Below are 16,001 nucleotides of genomic sequence, written 5' to 3'. Positions count from 1 at the left end.
TGTGTCCTTGATATCCTTGAGTTTATATTGGGTTGGAAGAGTTGGGTTTGCTTGTCCCCACTTGGGTCATTCCTCTTTATCTCTCAAGAACGGGCTCACTAAAGGATTATAGACTAAACAAAGACGAGTAACACCAAGAACCAAGGTACAAGGGTTTGCACTAATGAAATCCAAGATCCTAATGCTTCCTCAAGACATGTCGAGAAATTTCATGAACCTCTTACTCCACCTTGGCATATCAAATGGGTCAAGATTTTTTATTCACCTAAAGTTGAAAAGCATACAATCCTACTAAGTGACAAGCTTTAGTAAAGAAAGTAATTATGTGCCTATACAAAAATGAAATCTAACTTAAACTAGGAAAGCACAATAGAAACATGAAAGAATGAAATGAAAAATAATTTTTTAAAATTTTCTTTAGCTATGGCAACCTTGCAAACAAATGTTAGTAGCCCTTTTATCTTTGACAAGCATTCTTTTGTTTTGTTTTGGCAAGAAAGTGTGAAACCCCTACAAAAAAATAAGGTTAGGGCATCAAAACTAAGTAAGATCTGTAACAAAAAGTGGTTAGTTGCCTAAAAAATCCAAGTTGTCTTGCAATCAAGCATATGCAAAGAAAAAGTGCAAACTAATCACAAATGCTCTCTTTTTTACTTTTTATTTTTGACCTAGTCAACAAGATTTGATTTTTTTTCTATTATTTTGGCTCCAAAAATAGAAATACAAACAAGAGACCCTTGCTAAAAACCAAAGAGATTTCCAAAAATGTAAGAAATATAGAAACAACTCTCAATTTGTGCCCTAGGGACCCATTTTCCAAAATAGAGTAGTTTTTTTTCATATCAAGTTATTAATCTCTAATAAGACTACTAAATTAAAACACGAAAAACTAACCCCATATAAAATTTAAAGACCTTTCCAAAAATGTAAATGTTTCCAAAAAAATTCATTGATTTGTGACTAGAAAAAAAATATGAAAAAAAAAAAAAAAAATTATAATAGGTGCAAATTAGCTCAAAAAAACTCCAAATTAGACTAAGACATCTCGGATACATCCCTAACTTGTAAAAAAAAAATTCAGATCGAAACTCCAAGTAGTTTAAAAGATATGATCAATCCTTAAAACCCTAGGGTTTTGGCCTTCAAATTAATCTACACAAGGTTAGCCTTAAAACCAAAGTGGAAAACCTAGACATAATGAACAAGGTCCAAGATGCAATATGAGGGTACCAAAAATATGTGTACAAAAAGTGTCACACTTCTATAGACCAATGTACTCAACAATACCCATGAAAGAGGGCATCTCAAGAGGTGGCTTATAACTTCCTATCTATGATGTGTAAGAGCTATGAGATGGTGGCTCTCAAATAAACCTAGCTTATGAAAACCCTTGCAAGGTGCACCATAGAATGGAAGATTCAAAGAGTAGAGGCAAGAGTGCCAATATCCAAGAATCTAGAGTAAAATGTAATTAAAATGCAATCTATTCTAAATGAAATGCAAGCTAACAAAGAGAGTTACAAAGCCTCCAACTTAAGCTATGTAATCTAAACCAGAGCATAATTTGAAATTAGGTAAGTTCAAAAAGGATATATAAGAGACATAAAAGGGTAGATATATGTTATGATAAGATTAACCCTTTTGATGACAGGATAACAAAGAGGTGGGTGAAAGCCAAGAGAAGATGACAAGATATCATCAAGAAGAAGTAAGAGAAGATGAACATAGTTAGCCGACACATCTATAAAATATAAAGAAGACTCTCTCAACATTAAAAAATGAAAAGCTAAGCTAAAATGAACCCTAAAATGCAATATAATATGCAAAAGGTGCAATTGCAAGGGTTATATCGATAGGTCTTATTTTTTATCATCAAGCCTTATTAGGGACATCGAAATATCATACAATCACCACTAGGATGACCTATGAAGATATGAACATGATCTATATCAAATTGAAATATGGTAACTCAACCTATGCATCAAAGACATATAGGTCAAGATGACTACGCAATTAGATTCCCTAGTTTTAATGTTGTGAGATTGTGCTTGCATCAAGACACAAGAAAGTCGAGATGACCATAAGTAAGCACTCACAAAATAGACATTGATGAGACTTTTTAATTATTCCTAAGTGTCCATGGGACCAAGAAAAATTCTTAAGACACCTAAGATAAAATTAAACATAACACCCATAGATAGGAATCAAAGCAAAACATACCCCATGCCCCCAATCCTCTAGTCCAATACATCATTGAGAGACTATTAGGGAAGGAAACTCAACAAAGAAATCATCATTAACTACACACAAAGAAAATAAATTTGAGTAGATCTAAGATTTGAGAATGAGGTGAGAGCCCTTCCATAATTATTCATGTGTAATTCTTCCATAATCCATCTATTCCCTCTTCTCCCTTTGATCTTGATAATGTTGAGTTATCCTTATGTATTGGCTATTTTATCCACCAACTTCCCTATTGTGCTTGCTCATTCATTCATATCCTTCATATCGAGCTTCATTCTTATTGCTCTATCCCATCACTATCTTATCTAGTTGACCCCTTGTTCTTGATCACATAAAGAAAAACATGGTTCTCACAGGCCTCTTGACATGTCTACTTTTTTGGACTATATTCTTTCATGCTATTAGCTTCTATTGCTTATCTTATATGTTATCTCACTTATTGGCTTTGGCTTCTTATTCTACCTATTATTTCCTTTCTTGGCTCATCCAAAACCCACTTCATATGGATATTTTACTCTTTTCCCTAGCTTGGGTACTCTTAAGGAGTTAGTCCTTGAGGATCACTTTCACTTGCTTCAAACTCCTTTCTTATCCATTTCTTATCATCCACCAACTTGTTGCTCCATCATTTCCTACACCTTACTTGACAATGAAATAAAATGATGTGATCTTTCTTGAGAACTAGTGATCTCTAAATCATTCTAAAAAATTCCAAAAAAAAAATTACATGGTCCTAAAAAAATCCTGAAAAGCATAAAATGTCTTGAAAAAATGATCATCTTAATGAAAACCTAGTAATAGGTGCCTTGATATATTGCCAAAAAAATTAAATATCTCAAAAATACAAAAAAATATAAAAAGTCCTGAAAATGTTTCCAAGTGGTGAAAACCTCGAACACGCACTACTTGAGATCCTTGCACCTATGTCTATCAATATCTTACTTGTGCTCATGAACCTATTCATCTCATATTGCTTTGCCTTTCCCAGCTTGGAACTGACTCTCGTTTGGGCCTAGGGGGCATGGATTTTATAACTTATTAAGGTCTCCTTGTTGCATTGGTGTTTCTTTGGTAGATTGTTCAATAGTGTTTTTCAACACTTCCCTTGACATCTACTATTTCTCAACACTTATCAAATACTTTAGCTATAGTCTAAGATGTCATGATACTTCTCACTGGCATACTTTCATCCTAAAGAGATGGGCATATGACTTCCAAACACACACTTGAATTAAAATTGGTTGAGATTTTTTGGCTTATCTTCTTTGTATGTTGTCTACTATAATTTATTTATTGAGTGTTCCCTCCCTAATAGTCTCTTAAGAATGTCATGAACTAGAGGACTAGGGTCATGGGGCATGTTTTCTTTTTCTTTCTGCCTATGGGTGTATTTTTTTGATCTTAGGTGTCTTGATAATCTTTCTTCTCCAACTTGACACTTAGGATCTATAATGTATCATCCTTGTCTATTTTTTGCAAGTGCATGCTTATAGCCATCTTGACATTCTGTGTCTCAATTCAAGCATAATCTTGCTATACTAAACCTAGGAAATCTAACTACAGTAGTCATCTTAACCTTTATTTCTTTGATGTGTAGGTTGGGTTCCCACATTTCTATCTGATATAGATCATTTTCATATCCTCATAGTCATACTAGTGATGATTGTATGATCTTTTGATGTCCCTAATAAGTCTTGATGAAAAAAACTAGGACCTATCTATACAACCCTTGCAATTGCATCATTTTCATACTAGCTTTCATTTTAGGGTTCATTTTATCTTAGCTTTGCATTTTTGAATGTTGAGAGAGTATTCTTTATCCTTCATGGACATATTGGCTAACTCAATTCATCTTCTCTTGCTTCTTCTTGATCATACCTTTTCATCTTCTCTTGGATTTTTCTCATCTCTTTATTATGCTCTCATCACATCTATATACCTTTTGACCCTATTTTGACCTAATTTTGACATCCCAGATTCATTTTTGAGATCAAAATTGAATTTTGAGTTCATCTTGATTGCTAAAATCACATTTTAAAATTTTAATTTCTTTTATTTAGTTGATTTACTTTCTAAGGCTTAATCTTTAAATCTTGTTCATAAAATCATCATTTCTTCATCATTTTATTTCATCTTTATTGTTGGTTTGACCTAATTGTTAAGCTTCATCTTCTTGGTCATATCTTCATTTCTTAGTGGTCATTATTTATTTTTAATCACTTATATGTCATCGTGGACTTTTGTTATCTTGATTTGATAATATATAGATCATTTATGCATCTCCTCTATCTCATTTTGATTTTGATCCTGAGGTAGCATGAATATTCTATCATTACTGCAAATTTCTTGCTTACTATGGCTATCTATTTCTTAGGAGCATATGCTTGACCTTTCTATTTACTCCTGATCTATATACTTTTCTTGATGTTAGTACTCTTCTTGTTGATATCATCTCTTTCTTCTAGTGTCTAGTAATGTTTCTACTAGGTTACACATTCAGGGTTTGCTATCTCACTTTGCATTTTGTTCTTATGAATAAGATCTCTCTATCTACTTTTTCCAACTTGGCTTCTTCATTCTTTAATGTAATGTGTTCCCAGATCAATCACACATTAGTCAAAGAGGGGCAAATGTAATCATCCAAAAATGGTCATATAGACTATTAGCCCCCTTTCTAGCATTTTTTCATAATTTATCCATTGCTTATCTTTGATCAAATAATCAAAAATATATTTATTCAGTTATAACCTATGGTGTGACCAATTTATCCTAAGTCTCTTATTTGATTAAAAGAACATGATTCCTTTTAATTGAATAAAAAATCCCACTTCTCAAGTGTGCACACATAAAACATTATTCATATTTTTAAAATGAGAGGAAAAGGCATTTTTATCTACACATAAATGCACAAATTTCTATGTCAAAGGAATATTTTATTGTTAAAATAACTTTAATTCTCCTACACACATTTCTTTCCCTCTCAAAAGTCAACTATTGATCTTGATTGATGGAGATGCTTGTGCACATGGATTATTCAAGATGCATTCTCCTCCCTTGATTGCACCTCTTTTGTCTTTTAATCCCTATCGTCCATTTTTCTTTTAAAAAGAGGGCTCTCTCCTCATTCTTAAAATCATAGAATCTCATGCTAATGTTATGTTGTAGGTTTTCTTGGTGAATTTTGGAGCTTTTAAGGACTTGGAGCACTCTTGCATTTGCATCTCATCTTTTATTTCTCATTCTTGCATAATGACATCTTTAGTTTAGTTTTTCCTTTATGCTTTAGATTAGCTCACCTATTCTAAATATTGGTTTTATAGTTTTTCATACTTGTTATCTTGCATTTTGCATCTCATTTAGTTTACTTTGCATTTATATTGCATACCCATTTGAGGATTCTTGGATATTGGAATGCATTGCCTCTACTCTTTGAATCTCTCATTCTATGATGCATCTTGCAAGGGTTGCATACCTTTGGTTAATTTAAGAGTCACCATCTCATAGCCTTTGAAATCATATATAGAGAGATATAATCCACCTATTGAGATGTTCTCTTTCATGGTAATTCTCAATAATAATGGTTTATAGAAGTGTGACACTTTTTGTACACACACTTCATAGGTTAACAAGACTCTTAGGCTAAAACTTGACCAGACTCCACACTTGCCTATTCAGTCTTCTTATTTTTGGCCTTAGACTTTTTTTCCAAGTCTACTTCCCCTATTGGACTTCTTCCTTGTTCTTCTACTTTGCACTCACTCAAGTATATTCATATTTTTTCACTTCATGTATTCTACCCTATTTTCATCTAAATATGTATAAACTCTCCCTCTATATCTTAGGTACACTTCCCTTTTTTTAAATCAATGATAATGGAAAACCTATTTAGGGCTTTTATGGGTACTCTATTCTAATTCCATGCTTAGATTTTTATTGCTACCTTTGTGTTCCATATTATCTATAGATTATAAAAAATATCCTTGTACTTTTCTCTTGCTAAGTTCAGAAGAGTCACCCATGACTCCTTCAAATATGTGAATGTGATTACTACACTCTAGAATTCTACCAATTGCTTGTAAATGGCTTCATATATCTCTATTTATGGCATGGAAATCAATTCATATACTCCCTTCATCTCTTTAGCAATGGATCCAATCATTGGAATCAAGAAGTATTGAAGCTCCATTAGTTGATATCTCTTTTATTTTCTTCATCTCCTATTTGATGTACCAGATACATTATATCTTAGATTTTTTTCATGTGTTCTACTACCAAACTAGAGAGTGTATCATATACCTCTATAACTTCATCAAGTTCATGTTGAGCCTTCACATTTTTGTACTCAAGATCACCTATTAGGATGTTTTTCATGCTCAGTTTCTAAATCACTAGGGTTATTAATTTTAAAGCTTTTGACAACTCATCTATAAGTGTATCGATTTCATCTTTCTTTATTATGACAACTTTCTTTTCCTCTTTGAGGGGTCTCATTGGAACCTGTTATTCTACTATCCTTGGAAGTTTGAATAACTTGTCATGAAGGTTTCCTATAACATCTTTGATTTGGTTGATCATACCGTCTTCCTCATTGTAGGTTTCTCCTTCTCATTTGATGATTTCTTCATCTTCTTGTATTTTCTTGCTAGTCAAGTGTACTTTCCTAACTCCTTTGATTTCATTCCATGTGTCCTCTTACTCATTTCATTCAACCTTTCTCCAAGTTCTTGCATTTTTTTAGCTTTGGCTACATCAAAATCACACAATGCTACCTCATCCTCTGATGTAGTGGACTCATCAATTCTTGGGATTCTTCTATTCCTTTGTACTTCTTCTTGCTAATTGATTTCTTTGAATCTTGTTTCATCTTCTCAAGCTTCTTTACACTCGTTTCCCCCTTAAATAGTGTTGAGGATGGACTATCTACTCGTGTCTCTTGTGAATAAGTAGTTTTCAAGTTTTTTTACATTTATGCTTCATTTGGTTTCTCTACATACCCTACTTCTACATCATTTTGAGGTTCTATTGCATGTAATTGAGTGTCTTCCATCTAATTTCCCATTTCTATTTCCTATTTTATTTTTCCATTATCTTCTTGTTTTCCTACTTTATTGTGACTATCTTTTCTCTATTTTGCATCCTTTTTCCCCTTAATCAAATCAATGACTTCTTCCCATTCTCCAAAAATATGTCCATATTCTTTGTGGTTCTCATTGTTTAGTTCTTGACTAATTTGAGTCTTTTATTTAACATGTGTAGTAAGCTTCTCTATTGTCTTCTTCTTAACAATTCTAGGACCTTTTTTCCTAGGTTGCTACTTTCCTTTTTGTACATTCTTTGACTTTTTACCATTGGCCTTCTCCTTTCTCAAGCATTTATTTTTCTTGTTCATATAGTTGTGACCAAAATTTATTTATGTTCGTGAATGTATCTCTCTTCAACTATGTAGTTATTAATGCCACATTCTTTGGAGGGTTGGTATTCTATCTACATGAGTCTACAAGATCCATGATCTCTTGGCTACTCAAATCAAGTATTATTTCTGTGAGGGCTTCATCCAGAATTCCCTTCCATTAACTATGGCCTTCTACCCTTTCTCTTTTATTATATCAAATTATTACCCTGGAACTTGTGATTCTACATCTACTAGCATTTTATTGAATGCTCTTGGTCTCAATAGTGTGTGCACAAAAAGTGTTACACTTCTATAAACCATTATTCTTAAGAATACCCATGAAAGAGAGCATCTCAAGAGGTGGCTTATGGCTCTCTATATATGAAATTAAAAGGCTATGAGATGGTGGTTCTCAAATGAACCAAACTATGCAACCCTTGCAAGGTGCACCACAGAATGAGAGATTCAAATATAGGAGCAAAAATGCTAGCATCTAGGAATCTAGAATGAATTTAATGCAAATGAAAGCTAAATGAGAGAAACTAGAATGCAAGCTAAACAAGAAAGTAAGTATTACAACCGCTATTTAGACTAGATTATTTAAGTTATAAGCATGGAGAGAAACTAGAATGAATGAGAAGCATGAAGAATAAAAAATAGAAGATAGAAGAACATGAGCTCCACAAGTATGACATCTTCAATTCTATAGCATAATGTTAGTACAAGAGTGGAGTTCTTTGAAGTGAGGAGAGAGATCTCCCTTTTAAAGAGGAATGGATGATATAGATCATGAAGCAGGATACATGTGATCGAGGGTGGATTTTGAAAGTGGGAGTGATTCATCTACACAAGCATTTCCACCAATCACGATGAAGAGTTGACTTTTGTCCCCTATATGGGACAAAAATGTCTTTTCTTCTATTTTTGAATAAGGGAAATGCTTTTTTGGTTGCCACTTAGGATAAAAGATGAGTGGAGAATTTTTTTTAATTAAAAGGGGGATGTGATCTTTTAATTAAATATGAACTTAGGATAAATTGGTCATACTACAAGATAAAATCAAATAAATGAATTTTTGGAGATTTGATCAAGGATAAGCATTAGATAAACTATGCAAAAATTCTAGAAAGGGGGCTCATATTCTAGATGACCATTTTTGGGTGATTACATTTTCCCCTCTTTGACTAATGTGTGATTGGTTTGGAAACATATTAAGTCAAAGAATGAAGAAGGAAAGATGATAAAGAGATCTGACTCTAAAGAAAAAAGCATAGTGAGATAGCAAATCCTAAATGCACAACCTATTTAGCAGCAATACTAAACACTTGGAGAGAGAAGAGATAATATTAGTACCCAAGATGGGCACTAATATGCCAAGAAAAGAAAGCAGATAGATCTAGAGAAAATAGATAGTTGTAGCAGAAAGAAAATTACAACAATGATAGAATATTCCTAACCCCTCAGGATTGAAATCAAAATGAGATAGAGGAGATTTAGAAATAAGCTATATTTGATCAAATTAGAACAAAGAAAAGTTCATGATGATAGATAAGAGACTAAGACCAAAGAGTGACCACTAAGAAATGAAGATATGCCCTAATTTGACTAAATTTAACCAAGAAAGATAAAGAATAGGAATTAGGTCAAAGAAAGAAGAAATATGAAATGAGATGAAATTGAAATAAAATTGAAGAGTGGAAGAGAGTAGAAATGATGAAGAAATGAAGAAATGACGATTGTCCCAACAAGATTCAAAGATTAAACCTCAATAGGTTAAAAAACTACATAGAAGAAGGAAGAAATCTTGACTAACAAGATGAACTCAAATTTGGATTTTGATTCTAAAAATAGATCTAGGATGTCAAGATTAGAAAAGATAGGTGAAAAGCATACATGAGACGGTAAGATAGAAAAGATGAGAGAAATAGGAAAGAAGAGATAAGATAAGATCTAGAAGAGGCAAGAGAAGGATGAACACAGTTAGCTAAAAAGTCCATGAAAGATAAAGAAGAGAGCTCTCTCAACATGTGAAATGTAAAGCTAAGCCAGAACGAATCCTAGAATGAAAGCTAGTATGAAAAGGTGCAACTGTAAGGGTTACATAAGTAGGTCCTAGTTATTATCATCAAGATTTATTAGGGACATCAGAAGATAATACAATCATCACTAGCATAAACTATGAGGATATGAATATTATATGTATTAGATAGAAAAGTGGGAACCCAACCTATGCATCAAAGACATATAGGTCAAGATGACTACGCAATTAGATTCCCTAAGTTTAGTATAGCAAGATTACACCTGTATCAAGGGATAAGCACCAGGATAACCCCTAAGTTTGGTCTTGCAAAAATAGATAAGGATGATACATTGTAAGTTCAAGTGTCAAGTAGGGCAAGCATGACTAACAAAGTATACCCATAAGTAGAAAGCAAGAAACTATTCCCCATGCCCCCAATCTTCTAGTCCATAACATCCTTGAAAGAAAATTAGGGAGAGAACACTCGACAAAGAAATCATCATAAAAAACACACAAAGAAAGATAAAGTCCATCATATCTCAACAAATTTAATGTTTAAGTGTGTGTGTGTGTGTGTCACATGGCCATTTCTTCAAGACTTGAATCTAATAGTGAGAAATATTGCAACATCCTAGACTGTGGGTAGCATATCTGAAAAGTGTTGAGAAACACTTAATGTCAAGGGGGTAGTGTTAAGAAACATTATTTTGCATGATTTTCCAAAGAAACCCTAATACAAAAGGAGACCTTAATAGGTTTAAGCAGTTGTATCCCTGAGATGAGGAAAAGAGCCAATTCCAAGGTAGGAAATGTGTTGTAGAGTGAATGAGTGAGACTGATAGACATAGGTGTGTTAAGGGTCTCAAGTAGCATCTATTTCAAGGTTTTCACCACTTGGTATATTTTTTTAGGACTTCTTTCAATTTTTTTGTTTTCCTAAGGTATTTGATTTTTTGGGTGATACAACAAAGAGTCTATTGCTAGGTTTTCACTAAGATGATCATTTTTTAAGGATATTTTCTATTTTCTAGGATTTTTTCAACATCATTTATGTTTTTTTTGTACTTTTAAAATGATTTAGAGATCACTAGTTCTTAAGCAAGATCACATCATTTTGTTCCATTGTCGAGCAAGGTGTAGGACATGATGGAGCAACAAGCTGGTGGATAAGTAGAGATGGATAAGAAAGAAATATGAAGCAAGTGAAAGTGATCCTCAAGGACTAACTCCTCAAGAGTACCCAAGCTAGGGAAATCTAGCCATACGAAGTAGGTTTTGGATAAGAAATGGAAGCAATGAGCAAGATAGCATGTAGGACAAGTAGTGAAGCCAATAAGAGAGATAGCATGAAATTGTGTAATCCAAGAGAATAGACATGTCAAGAGTTGTAAGAACCATGTTTTACTTTATTTTTATTAAGACCAAGAGGTCAACTAGATAAGATAGTAATGGGATAGAGAAATAAGAATGAAGCTAGATATGAAGGCTATGAATGAACGAGCAAGCACACTAGAGAATCTCGTGGATAAGATAGCCAATATGCAAGGATAGCTCAACATTGTCAAGATAAAAGGGGGAGAAAATGTGATATTAAAGGTGGAAGAATTACACATGATGTATATTTTCTAGGTTTTCATCATTGTACTTATCCAAGGCACCACAAGAAGTGGTTTTCACCATAGGACAAATTTATTTCTCTTTACTTTTGCTACCAAGTATTGGAATTCTTTAGAATAACTGAGAGGGGGGCAGGGGGGGGGGGGGGGGGGGTGAATTAGTTATCCAAGGTCCAAATGTATAAATAAAACTTTTCTTAGCTTAGTGAACCCATAAAACATTTATCATCATGCATGCATCCATAATATTATGCAATCATTTAAAACTTGTAGGTTACTGTCAAATCAATTTGCAAAAATGTAAACATGGAACATGAAAGATTTAGCAACACACTTGACCCAATGATTTATGTGGAATCCCAATTTGGGAAAAATTACCAATAACATGCTACTCTTTTTCACTATTATAAAGTGATGTCCTATGAAAGACCAACGTGGTTAAATGTTACAATACACACTGTTAAATGTGACCCTATTAAAGGATTTCAATCACCTTGTTAGGAGTGGGCCTTGTTAGAGGACTTTAGAACATTCGCTTGGAATTTCACCCAGTTAAAGGATTTACAAATAACTATTAGTTCAACCTTAATCCAAAGGATTTACCCTAGACTAATACAATTATTAGAGAGTAACAGTAAGGCTTGATCTGATAACAACTTACAACTCCATTTACAAATTAGAAATCTCTATTTTAGTCCTCTATTCTACTTGGCTTTCACACATTTTAGCTTTGATAGCTTGCTCACTCTTCAAGAATTCATATCCTTAAGCCTCCTTTCTTAACATTCCAATGCAAACTCTTCACTTAGGTCACCTAATAAAGCAATAGCTTTGACTTCTTGTCTTCCTTAGGTTTTCAAACATGATAACCCTTGCTTCTAACCAACCATCCCTATAAATAGAGAATTAAGATCTTTGTTGTTTATTCTCCATTGTCCAATTTAGGGTTAGGATAGATTAGGTAAGATATAATGAATCTACCCCTTGTTCCATATCACTTCTAGAAACTTCTCTTTCAATACTCTTTGAATTTGCCTCAAAATGGTTTATCATGAATTCTATGCCACCAGCTCATCAACCTTATCTTCCACCTGGTTCACACAATTCAAGAAATATTTTTTTTTGCCTTAGATTCATAAAATTTACAATCTTTCTAATAATGTTGTCACTTAGCATTAACTTTCTTGTGATGCTCAACACATATTGCATTGCTTGACATCCACTAAAAAATCACTCATCATGAACTAAAGTTTACTAGTGCTTGGCATCAACTAAACTTTACTTGACATCCACTATTTTTCTCAGCATATACTAAAAATGAACTTTTGCTTGGCTCAAACTAATTTTTTGCTCAACTTACATTGACTTTGCTTGGCACCTACTATCCATTCAGTCAAGCTTGGTACAAAAACTTAGTTTAACTTATTCTTCTAAACTTTCTAAGTGTAACCAACCTTAGCAACCTTAAGTAGATTATCAATGCACTATGATATCACTATCTTAGTTGATTCTTGTACTCCTTTTCATATCATAACTCAACCTTTCCTCTAGATGCTTTGGTTACATCTTTTTGATCAAATCCTTTTCATCAATTAAACAAGTTATAGTACTTAAATCATATAAGAAATTGTCTTACCATCAAAAAGTAGGTTTGACATTAGTGACAAAATAATGATTGAAACATACTTGTATCAATTTGTTTTCAACAATCTCCCTCTTTGGCATTGATGGAAAACAAAACTAATCAACCAAAATGTCTAGGTTAAAATAGTAAGACCAACAAAATACCAAAAAGAAAATAATTCCTTGTATTCCTTGTATTGAAATCTCTCCCTTTATCAACAACTTCCATCTTCTAAATAGGTTACAAAATTATGTTCTATTCTGATCAACATACAATCAATAGTCAAGTTATCCTTATAACTGCCTCCAAATTACTTCTTATATCTCCCTCTACATTAGCTTCCTTGCTAGGTAGATGTAATCAACAAATACACATTCTATTTCATTAGTCATAATTTCTCCCTCATGTTGTGTGTTAGGATTTCTCCCTCTTCATTTTATGTTCTTGTAAAATCTATCCCCCTCTTAGTTGTATATCTCCCTCTAGGATCAGTCTAACTCTTATATTTCTCCCTCTTTGAAAACAATGCCAAAGACTTGTCATCTTAATATGTAGATATGAACTTCTTCAGTTTCTCTTATGTCACCTTGCTTTTGACTTATTTGAAGTTGCAGCTCTTTGATTACTTTAGGCAGCTCCTAAAGTAAGATCCATCGCATCAATTTGTAACATATGACAATCAGCTTGTTTGATGCAGGGCACTCCTTTTGTTACTTAGATAGCCTTTGATAGGCGTATCACCGCTTGTTTACCCCTTAGATACTCATGAGCATCCTTGGGTAATGCTTTTGTCAATATATCAAAAATTTTCTCTTTTGTGTTAAAATATTCCATCTTCACCTCTTTATCTTGGACTAATTCTCTCAAATTCTTTGATATATTTATAGCACTTATATTGTCACAATAAAGTATCACTGGTTTTTTGATCTTTTCCTTCATACCTTTGAGTAGTTGTTTGATCCATACAATGTTGGTACAATTTATAGTGGCAACAAAATATTTAGCTTTAGTAATAGATTGTGAAGTATAGTTTTGTTTCTTGCTAGTTCATGTAACTAGCCTCTTGCCTAAGAAAAATGCTCCTCCACTGGTGCCCTTTCTATCATCAATGTTTCCATCCCAATCAGCATCAGTGTAGGCTTTTAATTCAAATTTCTCATTTCTCTTATAGTATAAACCATATTCTTTTGTCCTTTTAGATATCTCATTATTCTCTTTACATCCATCAAATGATTCTCCCTAGGATTAGCAGAGAATCTTGCAACTATCCCAACAAATAATGCAACATCAGGATTGCTATGTACTACATATTGTAAGTTTCCAATCATAGAACTATATAATGTTTGATTCACCTCAGCTAAATCATCATTCTTTGATAATTTATATCCTATCACCACAGGTGTACTTACTGGTTTAGAATGCTCTAATATAAAAAAAATTCAGTATCTCCTTGACATACTTTGGTTGAGTGATGTATATACCATATTTCATTTGATGTACTTGTAAACCCACAAAGAATTTGATTTCTCTAAACATAGAAATCTCAAATTCTTACTTCATTTCATTTTCAAAAGCCTTACATAAAGCATCTTGACCGCCAAATATGATATCATCAACAAAAATATTAGATAAAAAAATACCTTTTCCCTTCTCTATCTTCATGTATAGATTGTTGTTATCGTCAATCCTTTCAAATCCAATCTTCACAAGATAATTATGAAGTCTCTCATACCATGCTCTTGGTGCTTTTTTCAAACCATATAGTGCTTTGTGTAGTCTACATACCATGTTCTTATTGTTAATATCAACAAATCCTTTTGGTTGTTCTATGTAGACTTCTTCCTCTAATATGCCATTCAAAAATACAAATCTAATATCCATTTGATAAACTTTGAAAAATTTATATGTAGAATAAGCAAGAAGAGTTCTTACTCCTTGCAATCTAGCAATACGAGAAAATGTTTCTCCATAGTCAATTCCATCTTCTTGTGCATATCCTTTGTAGACTAATCTTTCCTTGTTCCTTATGGCTTCACCATTTTTAGCTAGCTTATTTCTAAATATGCACTTCTTGCCAATCAAATTTTTGTCTTCTAGTCTTGGAACTAGAGTCCATGTTTTATTTTTCTCAATTTTTTCAATCTCTTCTTCCATGGCTTTACTCTAGTCCATATCTTCTTAAGCATCTTTTACTGATTTAGACTCTTTAATTCTTAGCAAGCATGTATCATTTATCAACTTGTTTCTTGTCATTGGTCTAGCACTTTTATCTCTAATGATTGGTGTAGTAGGATTATGTGTTTTGACATATTTAGACAATCTTTGTTTAGCTCTAGTTTCTTCGTTTGGTCTATCTACTTCAAAGTCACTATGTGCATCTATGTTAGGTATTTCAACACCTCTCTCATGTACACTAATTTCAAAATTAGAATGTGCATCAACTTCTTTCTGTAACTTGGCATCTAAATGTAGCTTAGTTCTTGAATGCTACTCGGCATCCATAGTATGTGACTCAATAGTCACTGAAACTTGCTGTTGGTTTCTAGCTTGATTTACAACATCTTCTTTAGTAGGAATTCCTTCATAAAGTATACAAATGATTTGTATTCTTTTGGTTCTTTCATAGGTTCAACCTCGTATACTTCTATATATTCATGAAATTTCACATTTGCATTTTCGACAACTTTGTTAGTGTTAGTATTTAAATACTTATAATCTTTACTTCTTATGGAATAACCTAGGAATATACCTTCTTCACTTTTTACATCTAGTTTACCATTCTTGAAATCTTTGAGAATAAAGCATTTGTTTCCAAATACCTTAAAATATTTTACATTGGGTGAGTGTCCATGCCATAGTTCAAAGATGTTGAATGAGTACCTTTCTTGACTTGTACACAGTTCAAGGTATAGACAGCTATACTTACAATTTCTATCTAGTATTTCAAAGCAACATTTTTCTCCATATTGAGTGTCCTAGCACAGTCCATTGTAGACATGTTCCTCCTTTCAACAATTCTATTTTGTGGAGGGGTTCTAGGATCAGATGTCTTTCTTTTGATTCCTTTGTCATTACAGAACATCTAAAACTCATTGGATATAAATT

Source organism: Cupressus sempervirens, chromosome 3, assembly GCF_028749045.1.
Source record: "Cupressus sempervirens isolate cs-2001-9-10 chromosome 3, ASM2874904v1, whole genome shotgun sequence".
NCBI classification, from domain to species: domain Eukaryota; kingdom Viridiplantae; phylum Streptophyta; class Pinopsida; order Cupressales; family Cupressaceae; genus Cupressus; species Cupressus sempervirens.
Note: the sequence above shows the minus strand (reverse complement) of the source record.